Below are 23,573 nucleotides of genomic sequence, written 5' to 3'. Positions count from 1 at the left end.
GCAGAGTAGCAGCTCTGCTCTGAGCATTAGAATGATCAGTACTCAAGCGTGTAAAATAGTTTAAAGATCATCCAGCCCAAATACCCACCTACCTTCTTCTACAGAAGCATCAGTTAAGCTCTTCTCAATTGAAGAGCTGTCATCCAATCAATACCGTTTGGCTTTACTTTGTAAGAGATCATTAGGAAACCTAAGATTCAGACCTGATTTTTTTAATTCCCAGCACCTCTTTTCCAGCAGCTAGTTCTATTACTGTACCTCTAAAATGCCCGGATAACTGGTACCTTTCCCATCACTTCTGCTACCGCCCTAGATAAAGCCACAGCGTCTCTCATACGGGCTCCTGCAACAGCTCCCTACTTATTCTTTCTGCTGCTAGTTTTGTCGCCTTACAGTCCATTTACCACACATCAGCCAGAGTGATATTTTAAAAAATAATCCAGAACATGGTAGAATCTTAATCGCAACCTCCTAAGGACTTTTCAGGGTGCTTAGACTAAAATACATACCCTGCCCAGAGCATACCAGGTCCCACAAGACCGAGCACCTGGCCTCTCGTTCTCATGTGTCCCGTCCATCGCTTCATTCGCCTGATCCAAACACACCTACTCGCTGCTCTTCTGCCAGATCTGGTTTACTTCTGACTGGCCTTTCTTGACCAATCAACTTAATTTCCCCTCACAATCCCGGCTTCTACCATATTACTCTGTTTCATATTCTTCATCCTGTTCGTGCCTTTGGATTTCTCTTTCTCCCTTGCAACCTCCCACGGTGACCTCAGAATTTGTAGCAGCACTTGCAATTGTGTGCTCAGTTAATGAATATATGAATGCTTTACATTTTAATTACAAATACCTCCTTAAGTCCCGCTAGGGTCAATAGTACATTTCACCATCTAAGACTCTCCAGCCCCCAGAACTGTGCTGTGGCCCCTCCTCTGATGAGCCATGTTCTGTGGGCGACATAGAATGTAAATGAGCAAACAAATAAGGCAACTTCCAGGTGGCGAGAAGTGTTACAGAGAACAAAGCTGTATTCGTTTCCTGGAGCTGCTGTAACCAAACACCAAAAACAGGGTGGCTAAGAACAACAGACATTTATTGTCTGACACTTATGGGGCCCAGAAGCCCAAAGCTAAGGTGTGGGCAGGGCCGAGGTGCCCTGAAGAATCTGTTTTAGCTCCCCCTTCTGGCTCTGGCAGCTTCTTGACTGCATCGCAGCATAACTCCTGTCTTTACATGGTGTTCTCCGTGTGCACATTTTACTTACCTCTCCGTATGTACTTGCACTCTCTTCTCAATAATTTGCAAACATCTCAAGGTCAAAGATCATGTTGATGCCTCTCAATTCTGTGGTGGGCCCCTAGTATGTTTCTTTTAACAGCAAAAATAGCAACAACACCATTAGAGTTGAGATTGGGCATTTTAGAACAGAGGGCATTTCTTTTCTTGGCTTTACACACCACAACAGTCCCATGTGGTTCTCTTTCAAACCCGTGTCAATAAACCAACGATTATAAGCCAATTCTGTGCTCTCCACGGTGCTTGTTCTATTACCCGGGTCTTCCTACGCCCCTTTTTCTATTAGCTTCATATACTCATGCGCTGAATGGATAGCTAGAAGTAAATAGGCTCATTTTATTAAAGAGAGCAGTCAGGAGTGGTTAGAATGAACTTGCTATCCTTCTTAGAATGGATAGATATCTGGGAATGCTGTGTGTTCCTCCTGTGAACTGACCTCAGAGAAATTGGAAATAAATTGTTGATTAGGGAAAATGACATTTTATGATGCAGAGATTTGCTTTAAACATACCTTAGCATATAAATTTTGATATTAGGAATAGTCACAGTGGGATAGACAGAACAGGCTTATCAAATGGATCCACAATGTAGAGATAGACAAATAAAAACCTCTAAAAGGACACGCTGTACCTTCCACCTTTGGTCCACCTCTCAGTTAACTAACCTGATGGTGGGGTTCTCCTGTGTTGTTGATTTGATCTGTATTGGAACAATCAGCCACCATATGTTTCCCCACCATCCCAGGGCACTCAGGATGCTACTTCTGACTTTTGGGTTTATAATTCATTGGAATGGCCTTTCTAGGGAAGGCAGACTGAGAGGAGGAAGCAGCAGGGACTTTTAAGATCAGAAACTCAACTTTAAGTGCCTGAGAATAAAGTTCCAGGGACAATTATATTTTTTTCAAGCTCCCCGGTGACAGTCTTCAGGGGACAAGCACATTAGCCACAGAACTACACTCTGCTATGGAGTGACTGTTCCTGCGCATGCTCAGTGAGGTATATTAACGCGGACAACAGCGTTGCCAGTCGATAGTTCTCCCAGGTGTCCACAGTCTGGAAACGCAGAGGACTGCTTTAGTGTGTGTGCATCTATAGACTGAAGATGCCCTTCCTGACATTCTATATATTTTACTAAGCTTCCCAGATGATATGGACCCTCTGTTTTCTTTTGTAATTTTGCTGGGTTTTCCAGGAATTTTCAGAGGTATAGGTTCTTCTAAAGGAAAATTAACATTTTTTGGTATAATTTCATTTTTAAAAGAGTTTTTATAGTGTTTATTGAATCCTAAACTTGTGCTATATTTCTTGAGAGCAATTTGACAATATATATCAAAAGCCTTAACGTGTTGCATCTCCTATGAATTGATAATTCTGTCTTTAGGAATTTATCCTAAAGACATAACCAGGGATGTGATTAACGACTCCGTTATATATATGTTTATCCAAGTTCTGCTTATAAGCGGTAAGTGTTTGAAATACCATAGGCTGTATTTAGCTACAAGACACAGAAGAAGATCATTTTACGAATATCAAGATAGTATATTCTTGGTTTGTTCCCGTGATCTCATCGAGGAACTAGTCTCTTTCTATGCTTCTCTGCCATCCTCATTTGACAGCATTTTCTCAGTCTTATTTCCTTTGGCCATAAAGTTACAGCCACAGACGCAAGGAACACACTGTGAAAGATAAACGGTAATGCTGTCCATTCATCGCAGGGAGAGGCAACATTTCCCAGGAGTCTCCCTGTCCCAGCAGACTTGCCTCACCTCTCACTTGCCAGAAGTGGGTCACATGGCAGGTTCTAGCTGCAAAGGGGCACCTGGGAAAACAGACACAATTTTCAGGATTGATTTGAAAATCTCCTAGGGGCTAAGCACACTGCAGCCCCAAATGGAATCAAGGTTAAATTAGCAGGAAAAGAGAAAGAGTGGCCATTGCGTGGGCACCAACAATGTGTGCCACTCAGGTGTGCAACAATTATATAGAGAAACAAACTTAAAATTAGGTTATAAAATATAGTAATTACCATGGAGAGTAATTGTTACATTAAATTATACTTCTTCTAACTCTCTGTACTTTGGAAGATTATATTAAAAATACTTTCCTGGACTCATACTGTGGAAGGAAGCAAGGCTTTGCACTGAAGTGTTCCAGTGATTATCTCTGGATGGAGGAAATTGTTAAGACTCAGAATGAGATTGCAGTGCTAGTAATCAAGTAGTACTGGACTCCTGTCCCATATTTCAGCCACAAGTCCTCCAAGGAACACATTTGTTATCTGGAAGGATATCTGAAATCCAAATGGGCTGGTGCCCTATGATAGGGACCTAAAGGATCTCATCTAAACCCAATGCCTACTGACCCTACTTCCCTCCATCCCCAAGCCCAACCTACATCTTGGGACCCTCTAGGTTTTGGTGGCAGAGCAGAAGAGAGAGGTGGACAGGTTGGGTCTCACTGGTTGGGATTCAACTACAACTACTACCTCCTGTTTTCAGGTATGAGGGGAAAGAAAACCACATCCAGTGTTTAATGTTTTAAAATACAGTGATTCTGACCAGAAAAAAAAATGCCCTAGCAGCATTCCAGACTATAGCTTATAATATTAGTCTCTGTTCCAGAAAGCGAAAGGGGAAGGAGGGAGGAGAGGAAAAAAATGTGTCCCTTCCTTGGCCCTGTCCACAGACTGATTTACATTTCTTCTGAATCTTCTAAATTTTCTACAATGAACATATTTTAATTCTGTAGTAAGAAAAAATTGTATAATAGCATGACATTTTTTTATACAAGTTGCAATTTAACGAGTTGTCATTTCCTGAAAGAAGGGTTGTTTTTCACTGTTTTCCCTTGGTCGTAATTTTTATTATAGTAAATAACATGCAGTAATAGATACATACGTAGTGATAGATTTTATAATTGACATTTACAACAAACAAAGGGAAATAAATGACATTTTCAGAACTAAAAGGACTAGAATCAGGAAAAGCATTAAAAATAAAGGAAATGAAATAGGATGAAAAATGGTATCTTAGATTTGAAACGAAGCTTAGAAGTAATCTACTCATTCCAACATTTCACTATCAAAAAGCAATCACCTGGAATGCTTTCAGTCACATAGCATCCACCATTATTTATATTAGTATAACTATATAACCAGTATTTCTTTATTACCAGTCATTTCTTGGGTTGTGACCAAACCTTTTGCATTATGAGCCTGCCTCCTCTCCACCTCACAGTCTAAACTTACAATTCCTCCTGAAATGTGGCTGGTGAGATGGATGCAGATGGATGATGTTCTTTCTAAAAGTTTTACATCATTCATTTCTCCTCAAAAGATCAAATTTTCTATACAGGGGTGGGCAATAGTAGGTTTACAGTTGTGAGTGACATTCTTTCGAGTTAAAGCTATTGTAATAATCACAACCTGCATGTCTTTGTCCACACGAACAAATGTGAACCTACCTTGCCCATCCCTCTATATGACCCTAATGTAGTATTCAAACCCCCATAATTTCAATATTAGGTGCAATTCTAATATTTTCCACTTATTCATTATCAGATAATGTTCTTGATTTCTTCTTACATGAATAATTTATTTTCTTTTTATGTGTCTTGCAAGTTCTGTCTCCCCTCTCCCCCTTTTTTAATGTTGACTTCCCTATGTCTCTAATTATTTGTCTTTTTATTACCCTTCTTGATGACTCTAGTTGAAAGTATTACAGATTCCCCTTTTATGTCCCTTTTTTCCCCCACTGACCCCCCTCCTCCCCACTCCCGCCCCCACCCCCACCCCAGGCCTTCCCCCCACTATTGTCTGTGTCCATGGGTTATGACTTTATGCATAAAAGTTCTTTGGTTGATTTCTTCCCTCCCTCCCTCCCCTGGAGAGTACTATGCTACGCGAAATAAGCCAGTCAGAGAAAGACAATGTGATCTCACTCACATGTGGAATCTAAGGAACAAAACAGACAAACAAAATAGATCCAGAGACATGGAAGCATACAAAATGCTTTATTTACTTTTTTCTTTCTATAGAATTCTGACTTATTCAGATAGCCCTTTTGTTACAGAGCTAGTTTTACTATGTTTCATCGTCTCTCAATATGTAGATGGAAGCCTCCATGTCTTATACAAATTTGTATCACCCAGTGCTCAATAGAGAGTATTCTAAAAGTAAGGTCTGTCTCTACATTGGGTATGCAAGGAAGCAGACTATCTCCTTAATCTATGCTATATATATGTTATATATAAATTTACATATATTTATACATATATAATAACCAGAAATATATGAATTTCTATATGACAATCAGAATTTATACTGAATCTAGGAGAATAGAACTGTTTATTTTCTGGAACCTTTAAGAAGCCCCACTACCCCTCCATATAAGCCAGACTAAGGCTGCTGCTGTTGTCTTTTTCATCAGCTAACTCCTGAACTAGCCCACAGTTCTTCCAGAAGTGGGCTTCTTGTCCCTGCTGATAATTTCTTGGAAGTATTGAAAAAGCTTTAAATAAAAAAGAAAGTATTTCAGAAAGGATTGTTAATTGAAAGAATGACTCCAAAGGTATGAAATAATAAGGAAGTTTGAGTCACATCAAAGTACAGAATCGATCTTGCCCAACTAATGCTCTGTGCATCTTGTGCAATTATCATTCTTTCATATCGATGGGATCATTTTTGCAATATGCCAAGAGGAGATGCTAATCTATGCTTTTTCTTGTATTGGTGTATTTGCCCTTAAAAGACAAATACAAAATTATTTCTTGTCATTTTTCATACATCATCACACAAATATAGGTACTCTGTCTGGTTTAAATTAGTAATTCAGATAAGATACAAACTGACTCTAAAGAATCTTTTGGATTTTCTGTGTTGCTGGTTTGCCATTTATGATGCAGATTCTAAGTTACTTGTGACTTCTCTTGATGGATTTTATCATTTTAAAAGAACATAGCATTCATCTGCTCCAATAAGGATTTTACACGCAGCTTCTTTTCACCTTGCAAATATGTTAAATTCCAAATAGCCACACAATGTGAATTTTGGGTAGGTCTCCTTCCTTTGAAAGAAATCAGTGAGGAAATATGATACCTACATGCATATTACATAGCAAGTGAAAAATACATAAATTTGGAAAGTGCACTAATGGCATTGGTTGTGTGATTGTCATAAAGACAAAATGTATGAACAGTATATGGTTTTCGAGGTCACTCACACCTGATTCACACTCCACGTCTGTACTTTCTAAATGTGTGATCTCATGCAATTTATTTAGCCTTTGCTTCAGTTTCCTTGTCTCTAATATGGGGATATTAATATCTATCTTTTAGTATTGTAACGAGAATTACATAGAAGCATATATATGAAGTACTTGGCTTACTGCCTGACATACGTATTTTTATCTTTATCATTAGTGTCAAATATGGTTTCTCTCCTACCCCACATTCTACTGGAAGTTCTAGCCAGAGCAATTAGGCAAAAGAGAATGAAAAACATCCAAATTGGAAAGGAAGAAGTAAAATGATTTCTGTTTCCAGATAGCATGATTTTATATGGAGAAACCAAAAATAGTCCACAAAAAGTTAGAGCTATTGAACAAATTCAGAAAAGTTGTAAGATATAAAATCAACAGGAAAAAATTACTAACATACATATTTCTGAATATATTAAAGACATACATAAATGGAAAGACATCCCACATTCATGGATTGGAAAACTTAATATTGTTAAGATGACCACGCTACCCAAATTGACCTATAAAGTCAATGTAATTTCCAGCAAAATTTCAACAATGTTTTTATATAAGAAGAAAAATCTACCCTTACAGTCCTGTGGAATTTCAAGGGACCCTGAATAGCCAGAACAATCCTGAAAAAGAAAAACAAAGTTGAGAGACTCACACTTCTTGATTTCAGAGCTTCCTACAAAGCTGCAATAATCAAAACAGAGTGGCACTAGCATGAGAACAGATATATAGACAAATGGAATCAAACAGAGAGTCCAGAAATAGGCTGTTGCATACGCGGGCAACTGATTTTTAACAAGGGTGCCAAGACCACTCATAGGGAAAAGACAGTTTTTTTTCAACAAATGGTGCTGGAAAAACTGGATATCCACATGCAAAAAAATAAAATTAGACCCTTACCTGATATCATATTACAAAAATCAACTTAAAATAGGTAAAAGAGAATGTTACAACTGAAACTATAATACTTTTAGAAAACAACAACAAAAAAAGATTTCTCACATTTGACTTAATGATTTGAACCCAACACCAAAGTACAGGCAACAAAAACTGGATATTGAGAAAATATTTTAAGTAACCATCAAAACGTGGTACATGGAACACAATATTATCCTCTAAATGTGCTACTAGTACATTTTACCCTCTGACTGTGCTACTAGCAAGTTGCAGGTAAGTGCAGAATATTTTTGTTTATGTTTTACACTTTTTTGTTCTTACATGGAACTAGAGCTCATTAATGGTAATAATACTGCATTAAATAATATTGAAATCCAACTTTCCATCATATTCCTATTAAAGGTAACAGTTCTAGTTAATTCTTTGTTCTTATGAAACATGCAGCTTTTATAAGGATAAGCTTAACTTCAACCATTAAAACCCTGCTAATATAACACTGCTTGCTAATCATTGTAATGGAAACTGCTATAATCTATTATAATTATTACATTATAGTTAACATGCTGAACACAATCATGGGTAATAAAAATTAGATCGTAGGCATAGCTATTATTATAATTTCGCATTAGGGAGAATCTATTTTGTAATATACCAGGTTTATTTGACTGTGAACTTGCATGCAGTGGCCATGTTCTACTCCATGAGCTTAAAATGCTAAAATCTCAAGGACCTTCAGGAGCATAGGCTGGGCAAAAATAGGTTTACAGTTGTTAATGCAAATAAATAATACAATAATTCATAAATTATAATACCAGAATAAGCTCTGTGTTTTACATACTCACAGCTGTAAAAGTATTTTTGCCCAACTCTGTATTGTAAATTCTAGAGCATTCTTAAATATAAGATTTTATTTTTTAATATATGAAAGTAAACTTCTTATGACAGAGTGACAGAGCATTGCTCTTCAGAAGGATCTAAATTAGAGCAGTGGATTTCATGTTAAGATTTTAGTCTGGCCCACAGCCTAAGACTTTGCTTCGGAAAGTGCCGTGAGAGAGAGATGTGAAACCAGACTTCACAAAGTCTTAAAACTGACATTCCCTTCACCTGCCAGGACCTTCCACTTCTCCCTCTGGTGCCTCTGGTTTCAGGCATGAACAGAGGCAGAGTTTTGCTTGTCAGTAATGGATGAACATTGTTTACAGGATTTCTTCCCCTTCTTTGTTTTGTTCTGAATGTCAGAAAATGAATTAAGTGATGTATTCTAGGTTTTGAGTGTGGAAGTAGCTACCGGAGGAAATTACCAGCATAAAATTTCTTTTCTATGCAGCAAATCCAGATTCCCCTAAGTCAGTATTTAAACTAGTGATATAATAGTCAACTGATGATAATTCTTTAAGTGATTGCAAGCAGCTAGATTTTCTCCAAGTTGTAATTCACTTAAATGTATAATAACTGTGGCAATGATGCAAGCTAAATACAGTAATAAAATAACATAATAAACTGTACTTACAGTCTCATCAAAGCTCTAACTAGAACTAGAATGATGGAATATGAACCCTAAATTTCCTCTTGCAGCTTTCTTTAACTCTGCAGAGCAGAACTCTGAGCTCTCACCTAAAGGGAAAGACACTTGATGTGACAAGTACCAAGTAACTGAAGTAAGTGGACAGGGAGCACTCCTCAGACTTCAAACGGGACAGCTGGCAAAGATGGCTTGGGTCTCTTGCCATTTCCCGTTGAGCTAGAAAGAACCAGATGATGTTGGTATTGGAAATATAAATGGCTTATATGGAGATTTTTCCTTTTCATCCTCAGATTGGATGAAAGAAAACCAGGGCAAATGAAAGCCAGTTTTAGAATCTCAAATTCCCTGTTATCTTTTATCCTTTCACGTTTGACTTTCAGTAACCATCACTCTTCCAAACTTTTGATTCAGGCAATTTTTCTGGACTCTTTTGGGGGCAAAGGCTGAGTGAGGAGAAAAAAAGGTAGGTCTGCTCTAAAAAAATAAAAATTAAAAAAAAAATGTAGTAGCCAGTATTCTAAAAGCAAAAGCAAAAGTTTGAACCCCTGGTTCAAGCTCAGGTGCTGACACAACAGCCATTCTCTCTCCTGCACAGAAACAGAGCTACTGTTACTGACCAGGAAATATTTCCTGTGTGATAGTCAATCTTGCTGATTTGTTCTCTTATTAGGTAGTACTAGACATGGTAGAAAAGGTGCTAACAAGACCACCGTCCTATAATGATCAAGTATTTTCTCATTTCAACACATTGATGTCAGCATCGGAGCTGTTGAGAAGAACAGAATGTATGTGGTCATGGTGACCCTGGGGTGGGCCTGAGAGCCTGAGTGTGCCCCAGAGGAAGCTCCAAGGCTTTGGCTCTCCTTTTCAGTCCCTACAATATTTGATTCTGACCCTCCCTCTTAACTTCAAACTCTAGTCTCTGCATCGTAACGACCCCCATTTGTACTTTGTGTAGTCCTCCCCGGGTTTTGGGTCTCATTTCTCTCTAATGGACCCACACAGTTCTTCCAAAAGTTTATGGCACAGGAACTATCCTTGACCATACTTGAAAATGAAAGATGCCTGAGGTGTTCTGGCCGATATTTTCATTTCTACTTTTATCTCCATTCCTCATCTTGTTTTTTCCTCACATGCATATGCCTGAATTCTCACCTCTCTAGCCCCTTGGCCTCACGTAGAAGAGTTGCCCAAGTGGTTTTTCTTTTTCCCCAGACGTGCTGTCTTGTGTAGCTTCTCAGGGTTCCACTATGGCAGCGGGAGGCAATGCAATACACAGCCCCTAGGCTCATCCATGATTCCTAAGGCCCAGGCTCCCCTTAACTGGGAGGTAGAGAAAAACCAGGAGAAATGGTATCTTGCAAATGAGCGGAAGAGGAAATTTTTATAATGTATTATTTCCTGAAGATTTGGATTTGTCATCTACTAAGTCTTGCTAATTGGTTAGGCAAACCCTAACTGTAGGGGACAAGAGTCCCTGCATATTTAATAGTACCCCATTCCCTGGCCAAGCACTTGGCTTTTCACATGGTCAAGGGTCCAATGGCTCAACACAGAAATGTAATTATTTTCACTGAAGCAAAGTCATTGATGACAGATGTTTAATCTAATCATCACAACTACTTTCATAATTATATTTACTTACTAAAAAACTATCTAAAGAGAGTAATTTATTGAAACAATAGCATAAATGATAAAAGGTAGTGAGGATCAAAGCAAAGGTTAATTTTCTATTGAAATTGTGCCTGGTGCATAAACCAAAATACAAAATTCTCCCTCCTCCTGTTGAGCAAGGGTGGTTGATTTTATCATAACGCTATAGACATCATCACATCTCAAGCGGATTAGATTTTTTCCCCTTATGGTTGGTCTTCCAGGCTCTGTGGCCAACGACTGGATGTCAACCTATTGTTGGACAGTAGGCCTGGCAATTGTAGTAGGAAAAGACAAGTCAGAAGACCCAGATTCTCCCATATCTCTCTACCGTGGCTCTGTACTGGGTCAAATTAACTGAGCTAAACTATGTTTTTTAGAAATCCTCTGCATGATTCTGAATTTGCACAACTCACAGGAGATATTTTGCATTGTATTTGGAGGGTACGAATGAGGCAGCTCTAAAGCTGGTGCAGGGTAGCAGGCAATCTGGCTCATGCACAAGTGCATGTTACAACTGTGTAGTGAAGACACCAGCCCTGAATGTCCGTGGCGTGGAGCCTGGGGACGGTGAGAGACGACACGAGTCTCAGTGCGTCTTCCTAAGTGCTGATCGCCACACTGTGTCTCCTTCCGTCTTGCAGGTCCCAGTTTGTCCCTGCTCTCACCCACATCCAGTTTTCCTATTGCCCATCTGGCTGACATATAGTGACTTGAAGCTCAATATTAGACACAGAAGCAACAGCCGCTCCTAACATTGCGTAACGTCCAACCCCTAAAACAAATGCTTTATTCTGTATCACTCTAGCAGTTCTGCTTCTATGATATAACCCTGCCCGATATAACTCTCTATTAGGCAAATTGAAGTGTGACTTAATTTCTACAATAACAGTGCACATTTGCTTTATATGCATCTGAATCCCACTGTGAGAATCAATAGAGAAATCTCATGACAAAATCTTGAAGAGTGCAGAGCACACAGATGACAGATATTATATATGTGCATGTTACAAGACACAAGTGTATATGTTTTTACATACAAATTGGTGTATTGTCAGTGAGCTTTACTTTATCTAAGAATAAAATAATTAATACTGTAATTGAAGCTTTTTAAAGGCTCCGATTAATATTAAGACTTCCAAACAAATGTCCTGAGCAATTTCCTTGACACATGCAAATGATACTGATGATCATTAAGGGAGATAATGAAAAGCTATGGCAGTGTCTGAAAATGCAAAAGATTCTTCAACTGACAGGTTACATTTTTATTTTTATATCAAATTTGACTCTGCAAACTGATCTCATTTAAGATTTAATTTCTGACATTAAAAGACAGTCATTATTCCCGAGGTTTTTTCCCCCCAGGACTTTCTGGAAGACGAGATCCACAGCTTATCTGATCTCTCATCTCTCTGGAATGGAGGAAATGAGACCTTTGTACTTGTTAAAAGCCAGAATAATCACATATAGAAGGTCCTTACTGCTGGCACTTGATTATACTAAGTAACATTTGTTAAATAAATAAATGAATAGATGAACCGATCAGTCAATCAGGTGCGGTTTGCCCACTGTGTAAGAAGAGGAAGCATGTAACTTCTGATAAATTCCCTCCTGATGTTCTAGGTTGAGACTTTGTCTCTTTTTACAGACTTGTTTTATTTAACCTGGTCCGGGTAGAAAATAAAGACAACTGTGCCAAGTGGTATTCTGATTAACAAAACAGGCCATACGGCTAAGAGAAGCTGGACAGAGCAATGCATTGTCTTTATATTTTATCCTTTATATAATTAATCACACCTACTAAGATTCATCTGTGGCTTCTGTTTGCTCATATTAAATACTGAGATGAGAGGCAGACTTTATAACCTTGTGCATCTATCTGATGAGCTGAAGAAATTGATGAGAATGAGCAAGGAGTATTTTAGAAGTAGGTGATTTTTGAATGAGAAAGATAAAGATCTTCCAAAATGTCAATTCCTCTGATTCTAATTACCTACATTTTTAAATTTTATATAGTGTGAGAAAGTCAGAGTCATGGAAGACTTCAATTGCCCCTTATTAAACATGTAGGCAGACTTGCTTCTGGACAATCGCATTAGGTTACCAACTGGAAGTGAAAGTGTGTGCTCATTAAGAGAGTAAAAAGTCAGGACAAGAATTTTAGTTTTAAATTTGTACCCCTCCTGTTGTGATACCAACATGATTGTGGTGGATGATGGGTAGTGAAATTTAGTTGAAATGTACATGTAACCCAAGATTTTTATGTAATGACATGTCATTTGAAGACTGTTCTTAAGGACTGAGCAGTACTTCAACTACTTAAAGGTTTTATTTTCATATAAAAGCCTGAAATTGGCCAGCTTGTTACATAAAAATGACTGGAGGAAAAAACCAAAATTTTGTCATGATGGCCTAGTGTTGTTATGAACATTATATTTGCATGTTGATGTTTTGTGTGCCCAATTAGGCAGAAATCAGATTAAGAATATGGGAATGTCATAGTCATCAGGATCATATTTACAGCCCATTAATGTTCAGCAGCTACACTTGTTATAATGAACATAGTGCTCTAATGATACATTTGAGTATCAGATTTGAGTGATAGATATAACAAAATATCTTCCATTTCAGGTCCTTTATGGGGGCAAAGAAGTCAGTTGTGTAAAAGAAAAATTCTTAGAGCAGAAGGTCAGGTTGCTCATGCAAAAGTCGTACCATTTAATGTAATTGATTTAAAATACCCCTTGCTTTAAAAGGCAATGATCAGAAATAGGGACTAGCTGAGGAGAACAGAGAGACTTCATGCGCAGGAAGTTGGATATTTAGAGTCTGGTCCAAACCATTATTTTAGGAGAGCAGGAAGGCCAGAGAGGAGATGGTTAAGATAACCTTACTGCCATGTAATCTGGTACTTAAAAATTGGTGATACAGCTAATCAAATTTATGCTATAGTAATTTCATCCCAGGTGAGAATTGGATTCCTGAAAAATTTCTGTAGGAGACTAAAACTTCATGGTTAAGAAACTTAAGTTTTTATTTCAAAAGTATGATTTTTTAAAAGCCAAAGTCATTGTGACAGTTTTAAAACATAGCCCCACGTTTACTGAGGAGGAGCAGGGGGTGGTCTGTCTATGTCTCTTCCCTTGAATTTGGAGGAACTTGTGGCTACAAGGGAAATGATGGTGACCTCAGAGGCTAGGTCACAAAAGGAAATGAAGCTATCGCCTTGCTCACTGGAGCACTTGTGCAAAACCCTAAGGCTTCCGTGCCCCGAGGAAGCGCAAATGGCCCATGCAGAAATCACAGGGACAAGCCCCAAGACTGCACAGACCGCGAGAGGCCCAGCAGGCCCCCTGCTCCAGCCCTCTTCTTTTCCAGCTCTAGCCACCATCCAAGTGCAACCTCGTGAAAGACACCCAGGCAGAGCGGTACTCCCACGGCCTTTGGGAGCTCCTAACCTGCAAAAACTGAGACATAAAAAATAATTGTTGTATTTAGCTATTTAATTTTGAGCTACTTTTTCATGCTGTAATGGATAACCAGGAGAAAATTTGGTATCTGGAAGTGAAGTGTCTGTAACACAAACCTATAATAGCTGACATTGGCTTTGGGCACTAGTGGTGGGCAGAAGCTGAGCGAACTTGAGGAGACTGTTCATGGAAGCTGGACAGGACTCAAGGAGGCTGTTGGTGACCGCTTAAAGGGAATTGAGAAAAATGTTATTTAAAGCTAGAGGAAAGGAGATTCATTTCACGTAGTGGCAGAATGTTTAGCAAAACTCTTAACTGTGGTAATATTGAAAATAAAAATTGTACCTCATGAACCAATGGATCTGGCTAAGATTTGGGGATAGAATATTGGAACTGTAAGCTCTTTTATAGCCATGTATGATAAGTTATATAGAAAGATGAACCACAAAAAGGAATTACTTGGTTTTTAAGCAAAATTTGGATGAAATATAAAGAACCCAAGGGTTTTAGAATAAAATAATTTTTCATTCCCAGTCTCTCCAGATGGCAAGCACAGACTAAAAAAAATACAATATTCAAATTAAAAAATGACTTCAAGTTAAAGACCAAATCCAGGTGGGCCTATAAAAGTCCTTGTTAAGACCTCAGAAAAATTTAACATTGTGCTGCACAGATTCTTTCAAACAGACAAGAAAGCCTTCTAAAAGTTTTAAGAGCCTGACTGGCAGACACGTCTGTCCCATCACTGTGAAGCATAGGTTCCCGAGAATCTTACGAGTGTTTCCCTAAAGAAGCCTCACTGGGAACTCGTGGTAGAAAAGAGTTTATGTCTAAAACATTTGTGGGTTCTATCTCTGTCTAAAGGAATCAGTTATAAATTGGTACACAGGAAGTCCATGTCATTTGGAAAGTAAGTGTATCAGTGTGGACAGAATGGGACAAAGACAATACAAAATGCAAAGCAGCATTTGGATCTTTGAATTTCTACAGACAGGAGACAGGTGGAGAGAATGACTGACCGGCACAGCCAGCCTCCTTTTAATGGGAAAGAGAGGGTGCCTCAAGCGACAGAACATGATCCTGCAAAACAGAAGCAAGGACTCTAGAGAACCAGTCCCAGCGAGCAGACCTGGCTCTTGGTCAAGGAAACGTGTCTGACTGGGTTTCAAAATTGCTCTGTATCAGTGACCTTCGTGCCTCCCATTTCCAGCCCTTTCTGAGTGGTTGTGCCTATAGCATGTGTCCTCTGCCTGCCTCACAACTCTATATTGGATGTTTAAGAGGCAAATAACTTTTAATCTTAATTCACACATCTTAAAATTCAGAGGAACCACACCTCAGGAGATGTGTCCAAGGAAACTAATGCAGGGCCCTCCCAGTCTGTAATGAGATGCTGGTCCTGAGCTTGATGCCGTAATGAGATTAAACTTAAGCGTGACTATATTTTGAACGGGCAAATCATGCAAATAATTTTGGCTAAAGTGTAGCACGTGGAGACTTTAAAATATAGCCCCATATTATTTGCCACCCTTCCCACTGAGAAGTGGGTTCTATACTCCATCTCTTTAAATATTAGATGCAATGTGATTAGGGCAGTAATGTCATGTGACTGGAGAAGCTAGTTCAAAACAGGCTTGTTCACCCCGACTTTCATGCTGGAGCCCTGAGCTCACAAGAGCTATGAGGAAACCCAAATTAACTCATGCAACAGAGAAAATGGAGAAGCTCTCGGATCACATAATGGGAAAGAGAGAGAGAGAGAGAGAGAGAGAGAGAGAGAGAGAGAGAGAGAGGCCTCACCAGCCCCCAGGCGTTCCAACTCTCCTCCATTCCAGATTGAATCATTGTCTCAGCTCCTTCATGAGAGACCCTGAACCATGGTATGACTGATCAATCTAGGCCCTCCCGAAGTTCTAACCATTGAGACCATAAGAAATGATAATAACACGACTGTTGATGTTTTAAACCACCAAGTCTAGAGATGAATTGTTACATGACCATAAATAACTGGAATGGTCACAGATAGACCAAATAATGCCCTTTGAGTTGTTGCCCACTAAAATGCAGAATGACAGCCTATTTATAATTAAGATATTATAATATCTTAAATTAGAAGTTCTAATTATTATCCAATTATTTTTATTTTTTATTTATTGCTCACTGAAACTTTGCGGATTTCCCCTGTACTGTGTCTCAATGCCATCTTGTAAATCTCATTGGCACCTCTGTAGAAATATGCCAACCAGGGGTATATTGCCGTGCATGTAATTGCCCATGCATACACTTCGGTGCATTTCTTCCTGACTCCCTCATTTGGAGATGTTAATGTCTGACTCGGTGTCCAGGCCTCAGAGAGGAAGGTAGCAGGTTGTAATGGAAAAGACGTTAACATATTTATGAGCAGTATCCCAATAAGTGTGCCCTGAATTTCAAGTACACTGGAACTGAAATCCTGGAGAGTGAGAAATAGTCATACGGAAGAGGTTTTTTGCACAGGTTAGACTTTTTCAAAAGAGAAACAAAGAAATTGATGAATCATGACTAACAATAAAGTTTCCAAAGCCCGTCTCTGTAGAAGAGTAGAACCCCCAAACCTCAATAGCTTTAAACAGCGCCCATCTATCCACCCACTTCCCTGGACCAAAATAGGGAACAGGTATCAGATGTGTGTCTCAAAACAACTCACAAAAAGGATGTGCAGTTCTGGAGGGGTTGTGGGGTGACCATTCTCTCCCTGGGGATGTAGGATGTACAAGCTCCCAGGCTAATATGGTGCCATAACCATGTTCCCTAAATTCTGTCTGCCCCACTTTGACATGTTGTGATGTCAGAGGACAGTGGTCCATCTCCCCGAGGACCGATGGGAGGAGAAGAACATTCCTGATGGCACTTCAGCAGCAACTGTGCAGACTCGGTGTGCCGCATGTGGCCGAGCGCTCAGCGGCAGCGCAGGGCGGGGGGCATCTGGGCCGGGCTGCGGCTCACAGCAGCGGGGCGGGTGCGACGCCGGTGGGGCCAGTGTGAAGCGGGGAGAAAGCGTTCCTGACACACTCACACCTTAGTCGTCTGCCAGGGAGCAGAATGAGGGTTTGGTGTGAGACGAGAGCCAAGGAGGGGCCCTAGAGCTCTACCAGCGAATCCAATGTTACTTGAAAAAGGGGGGGGGGCAAGGAGAGGGGAAGAGGGGGGGAAGCAGGTTCCCTAAAGCTAAGGGATTACTTACAACCGTTTGACGTGCTGGTTTAGGAAGCTCTGAGACACTAACATACAGAGAAAAGGAATGGTTTTCCTTCTTCCCTTCTTAAGTGAACTGAAGGAATGGACAGAAAGTCCATGGACATAACAAAGGGAAAGCGTTAGGAAATCACCCGTGCACATCATGGGTCCTTTAACACTGAAATTCGCCACTGTCCCTTAGCAACCTGAGGACAGCTGGCAAGGAGACTTGCTATCCTACCCGATGGGTAGTTCTTCTAAGTTCCCTTAGCCCATTTTCTATGATTTTTCTACTGTGCCTTAGATGTAAACAGCGCTTTACATCCACAGAGCTCAAAACATACAAGTCATCTCATTTATCTTCAGCCCCAGAATTTTATACCCGCGTAAAATTTCCTAGTCAGATCCTGTAAATTCAAAGACGTACGTTTGCGTACATTTACCCCAGGGGCTTCTAGAAGATGAGAACTGTCAGGGACTATTTTTAGAGCAGAGGGACTGCAGCGTTTCTAAAAATAAGGATTCCATTGACTAGAGCCCTCTGCATTGCTGAAAGCAGCCTGTGGAGCAGAAGTCGCCAGCAGGGCCTCGATAATCCCTGAATGAAAGGCCAGGCACTGGCACAGTAACTGACATTCTCTCCTGGGAGTTGGTATGGGAGGCCAATGGCTCCAAAGTTAAAGGCATACCCTGCCCTATTTTTCTGATCTGATGGCACAAAGGAGTAGGTCTGTCACTTTTAGGATGGCCTCTAAATCTGGTTATATACTCTAATCAGGTTGCAATTAGCAAGAAGGAAGCTAGACAGCCCTTTTTATATTAAAAAACCAGGGAGAGAACAGGAAAGCATGCATGTTGGAGTGAGGGCAGAGAAAGTGAGTTGCTAGGGCATAGGGTGAATGTGGGGAGGACAGTGGCCGATGAAGACGGAAAGGCAAGCAGTGGCCAGACACTCTGTGGCTTGGTGAAAATTCTGAATTATATTCTGAAAATAAAGGAAGTTAGTGACGTTTTCAGCCAGAAAGTGCTGGTCTATCCATTGGAAGCAGAAACTATCATAATCCTGAAAGACAACTACCAGATGCTCCTGTCCAAACCCAGGTACATCCTCACACTCCTCCCTGCAGAACACACACAGGTATCCTGCTTCTACCCACCATGTTTCTTCTCTTGGCTAAGCAGGCTCAGTTCGTTAAGTTTTTCCCACTAATGTCATTTTGAATTCCTTTATTTTCCAGATTTCCCTTCTTTGAATAAAAGCCAACCTTTGGGCATTGACTAGCATATTGCCTTACTCTGCTGTGGGCCAACTGGCGCCATGCTCTCCTCAGATCAATCACTTCATGGTAGAGCCTGGTGTCCCACTGCCACCCGCATTCCTGCCACCTAGGGTCCAGCTGTATGATTAGACCACAGTCTTCAATGAGCAAACCTATTTTTTTCTTGGTTACATTTATGGAGTTTCTGAAGGGCAACGGAGATTACTGCCAGGCACAGCGGAACCCCTATGCAGACGAGGGAACTGTAGAAATTCATCACTACTCCATCTAGAAGCCCTTATAACAGCAGTTAACCTAGACACCAAGTGTTGAATTGAAATCTGTAGAACATTTTTCAAGCTTTGTGACCCAGATGGGGTAGACCTCACTGGCTCAGTATCACTGGATGGAAAGATTGCTGCTTCTTGTTGGAAAGTCTATTTCATTTCCTGTTGCCTCTAGTTTCATTCTCAAAGCCACAGTTTCAAGTGGAGTATATCGAAATAGATGTGTTTCTTTCCCATCATTTCTGTATTCAATTTTTAAAATTCTTTCATAACCCTATTGGGTGTTTTGAACTAAATTAACACTGCTCAAGTAAACCACGCAGGCCCTGTGGAAGTCGTATACAAGAACATGAGATTTCTTATTACATGCAATCTAACCAACACAACCTTCAAAAAACTTATGGAGGAATTTACAAAATAAGGAGTTATCACAATAGAACAGCACTGTCCTTGTAGAGCAAAAACGGCATCCATGAGAATCGGTCTTATGAAGATGCTGCACCACCATCCAGCCAGATTGTTGATGACTGGTTAAGTCTTGTAAAAAATTAAATCCTGTGAAGCACCTGGTTGTTGTGTTGCTATTGAGTTGCAGGTCTTGGCAGACCTTCAGTACTTATGGCCTTAGCAGCAACTAAAAGTGGGATGAAATATGAAGATACAGTGCAGTTCATAAGACAAAAGTAGTATGAAACTTAACAGCAAGCAAGTTTTGTGTTTGGACAAGTATTGTCCAAAAATGTGGATGTGCTTTAAAATTCCAATAGCCATAGAAACAACTGTTATTTTCAATAAAACTGCCCTCCAAACTTGTCTACTCAACTGCCTACTTAACATTTACAAATGGAACTGCCTCTCAAACTTACTATTTGCAACACTGAACTCTGAATTCCCTCCAGTTTCTGAACCTGCTGCTTTCAGATTCGCCTTCGTCTTAGTAAATGGCAACTCTGCTCTTCCAGTTGCATAAGTCAAAGCCTTGGCACCATCCTTGACGACTCTTTCCACACACCTAGATCGTCAGCAAATCCAGGCACTTCCATTTTCTCACCGTCTCCAACTGCTTCCATCCTGATCCAAGTTATTGTCATCTCACTCCTGCATCATCGCCTCCTCGCTGGTCTCTCTGCCCACACTCCTGGCCTCTACAGTATATTCTTCGCATGGCTTCCAAATTACTAATTTCAAAATGTGAACTAAATTGTGTCACTCCTCTACTTAAAATGAGGCTGTGCCTCCCATCTCGCTCATATTAAGATATAGTCTCTGCTTTAACTTTCAAGGGCTATATGACCTAAGCGAATGTTCTAAGGACTACCACCCTTTCTTTCTCTCTGTTCCATCTACAACAGCTTCCTCATTTTCTTCAAACATTGAAAGGACACTCCTGCCTTCGGATCTCTGACTCCCAGAACTTACCCTTCCTTCTACCTGGAGTGCTCTCCTCAAAGATGGCTAGCTCACTCATTTCCTCTAGGTGTCAACTCAAATGTATCAGAGAGTCTTCTCTGACCATCTGATATGAAAGCACAGTCTCCACCACAGTCCCTGCCATCTCCCCTATGGGTTTTATTTTACTATATTTTTCTTCATAGCACATGTTAAATATCTATTAATCATCTGGTTCTTGCACTGGATTGTTCCAAGAGAGCAGAGATGTTATTTGAAGATACATGCCTAGTCCTGGCACACAGTAGACACCCAAGGGGTTTTTGTTGAATGAATAAGTGAGTGAGAGAAACTCTATGGTTACAAACATTTCTGATCTATGACGTTAAATAATGTAGCTGCTACGATGTTATCAGGTAGCTCGTTATGTTCGACGTGGCAGCATTCTTTTGAGGCTCTCTCAAATATTCTTAAAAGATATCAGTTAATCAAGCCTTATGTTTACATGTCTTTCATTGTTTGTTAGAGCATCAAAGGATATAAAACAATACAAAGAACCATCATAAAAAAAAAATCATCATTAAGAACTTTCTTCTCATGATTCCAAGAAAATGAAAAGCTTCTTCCAACTGAGTCAAGTTTGACCTTTAAGTTTTCAAAGAAAGATATTATTTTCAGCTATTTGCTAATGATTTGATTGGGGCAAAATGGTCCTATTCATTCCAAAAGAGCTATTCACTTGCGCACATGATGAGTGTATTCTTTCAATGACACAAAAATCATGTGTTTTTCTGACTTGGTTTCAAGCAGAAAGAATGTTTCCATTTTATTTTTTTGCTTTAGAAAACACACCCCCATCAACCTGATTCCATTCCTTTTATCTTCAAAAATATTCTTTCAATTTAGGTCTTATAATGTATGATTCATTGTTTGAATATTTGTTATTATTATTATTTTTTTTTGGCTAATAAAAATCTTCCTCCTCAATTTAAACAATATAATTTTTACCAAGGCAGTATTTTAATAAGAGTTCTCTGGGCAACGAATGGCGCAAGTTCTTGTGTTGTACTGGAAGGGTTTGCCGCATGTCATAAAGAGATGTCTCAATAACAGCCACCATAAAGAAGACAGGTTTAACTACCTGTTCACATACCTTTCACATACTATAGGAGAGGAAGAGAGTTTTTAGAGTAAGAAATATTTTTGTCTTTTATACATTATTTATAGATATGCCTGCTTTTTGTAGAAAATGTTTATGGTATATTTCCAAATAAAAGGAGATGATAATCTTAGAACACACACACACACACACACACACACACACATTTGAATGAGGCTAATTATAATTAAAACTTAGTTCATTGTAAGGATCCATCATCTGTAGCCTTGTAATTAGAGTATAAATAAATGTTATTTTAATATGGATTATTTTACTTTTGGAAACCCTATTTTCATCTAACACTTCATTTTACCTCCATCTAAATCTCGTAAGAAAGCTAACAGAAGATATCATTATTCCTATTTTCCTGATAAGAAAGCAGGCTCAGCTAGGAAACACGATTCTCCCAAGTTATAGAATTAGCCCCTGCTCTTTACCAACAAGTATGGAACATGCTTTCTGATGAATAATATGCAGAAGCAGTAAGCAAAGGGAGGCCCGATCAGACAAGAACGTAGCAGTAGACGTCAGGGTCTCCTTCGTGAAGCTCAGGGCACCTCTCAGGCTTCTGTTCAACATTATGATCCTTCGCTTTGGTGGAAGTCAGAAGAGCACTGACAAGCCCTTTTGACTCGGCTCAGCAAGACAAGGAATACAGCAGGTGAAAACCAAGAGAGAACTGTTGAGCATTGTCATACAAACCTTTGCCTCTCTCAAGTCCCCAATGTTTTCTCCAGGGAAGGAAACGGTGCCAGTCAGTGACACCACATCTGGTAGCTCCAGATGTGTGCGCTTTATGTGTCATCGTCCCTAACACTGTGTTATATTATACCCACAGCCCTACAATGCACCTGCTTGTCTGGCCCTGACGGTGTTTGAGTCTGGCCCAGAAGGCCCATAGACCTTCCTCACGGCTGCTCTGGTTTTGCTCACTGGGATGCAGAACATCCATCCTGGAGCTTTATATTACCTGTGCCTAGAGTTAATGCCAGACTCTTGACTATACATCAATTAGGAGACTCTGCTGCCACTTTCTATAAATGTCAGCGAGAATGCCTCCCTCTAGCATTACAGAAAGCTCTTTTTGAACAAAACTTATTTTTAGAAATGCAACACAGTGGGGGTTTTTCTAAAGTAAAGTTTGAATTTCCATTTTATTTAGAAGCCCTGGGGATATTACGGCTGAGAAAATGCATTCTTCGGCCAAGGAACTCGATCACATTGTCCTTACGGATGATACTGGGTGTTTTGCTAGAGTAAGAATAATAACCTTAGACCTGTCAGTCTTGTTTAGGCATCTGAGAAGGAAGCGTAAGGCATGAGTGATGCTGGTTCAGGCTTTTAGATCCGAGCAAGAGGAGCTATGAGGCTCCTTCTCCGGTAGCACGTATGACCTGTCCTTAATGCCTCTTCCGGACAAAGCCACTAGTCAAGGTCATAATGTTTTTCCTTAGGAAGCATGTCAGATGTAGAGATTTTAGCATTTCTTTTAGATCTATTCATAGTAATCATTTTCTACTGCAGTGAAGTCTCAGAAAATACAAAGTGAGCCCTGGATGGCTCTCTGCTGCATCTAACTTACTTTTCAGTCAACAGCCACTCAAAATAAGCCTTGAGCCTGCACTTTGCTCTAGAGGTTACCTTGGCATCAGCACTGATCTGCTGGAAGAAAACACAGGAGCTTGTGTTTTAAAATTGGTTATCAGGCACAGGAAAAAGTCAGGCAATGTTAGCAGAGAGACCCAAGCAGGATGGGTGCCTCAGGGCCACCCTATTTATATACTTTGAAAAAGAGTAATTTAAAAAGGGTTTAATTCCAAAAATTAAACAATATGCATTGTTGCTTATTGCCATAGTTTGAGTTTGCTTTCATAATAAATAGATCTTTCTAAATAAACATATGACTTGTATAATGCAAACTTTCATGTTTTTCCATACTCTCCCACCCTGTATTTACTCACCTAACATGGAAATATGATGAAAGGCTGGCCCATGGAGAGGAATGCTCAGTAAAAATAATTCCCACATTTTATTTATAGCACCACCTTGCACATGATGCTGTTTTCAAGGAACTGCGGCTTCTGTTATATTTCAAGGCTTTTGTAGGCTTATGAGCTTGTAGGTTACAACTCTTACACCTGAGTATTAGCTTCACCTACCTTC

The sequence above is a fragment of the Miniopterus schreibersii genome (genome assembly GCF_964146895.1).
Source record: "Miniopterus schreibersii genome assembly, chromosome: 1".
In the NCBI taxonomy this organism is placed as follows: domain Eukaryota; kingdom Metazoa; phylum Chordata; class Mammalia; order Chiroptera; family Miniopteridae; genus Miniopterus; species Miniopterus schreibersii.
This window is presented reverse-complemented; position numbering follows the sequence as displayed.